This window comes from Eimeria tenella, genomic scaffold (assembly GCF_000499545.2).
Source record: "Eimeria tenella Houghton genomic scaffold, Eth_scaff1888, whole genome shotgun sequence".
Classification (NCBI taxonomy): domain Eukaryota; phylum Apicomplexa; class Conoidasida; order Eucoccidiorida; family Eimeriidae; genus Eimeria; species Eimeria tenella.
Genome location: NW_013541728.1, coordinates 3,792 through 4,368, shown reverse-complemented (window position 1 = coordinate 4,368; position 577 = coordinate 3,792).

Here is a 577-nt window from a genome sequence, read left to right as displayed (position 1 = left end):
CGCTGCTGCTGCTGCTGCTGCTGCTGCTGTGCTGCTGCTGCAGCAGCAGCAGCTGCAAGCAGCTGCCTCCGCAGCCCTACGCTGCTTCTTTCAGAAGCAGTGTGGGGCCCCACACTCGTGTGCTTCCCTTTTCCTTCATCTCCAGCTGCTGCGCGACTCGCGCTGCAGCGCAGCAGCAGCAGCAGCAGCAGCAGGCGGGTGGCACAGCGCTGCGAGCTGCGGGGCCCCCCATTGGGGCCCCCCTGGGGCCCCCCATGGGGGCCCCCCTGGGGCCCTCCTTTGGGGGCCCCCTGGGGGCCCCTGTACCTCTGTGGGGTTCTGGAGAAGTGGAGGGTTTGGAGTGTATGTACAGCTGGGTGCAGCAGCAGGTGCAGCAGCAGCAGCCGCCGCGGGACGACGGCGTGCTGCAGCAGCTGCTGGCTGCCAGCAGCAAAAGTGAATTTGTTAAGGCCTTGTCTCTTGCTGCTCGCAGCAGCTACTTGCTGCATCTGCAGCGGCCAGTGTCTCCTTTTGATTTGAGGCCCTGGCTGCAGCACGAGCTGCAGCAGGAAGAAGCTCGTTTGGGGGCCCTTTGCCG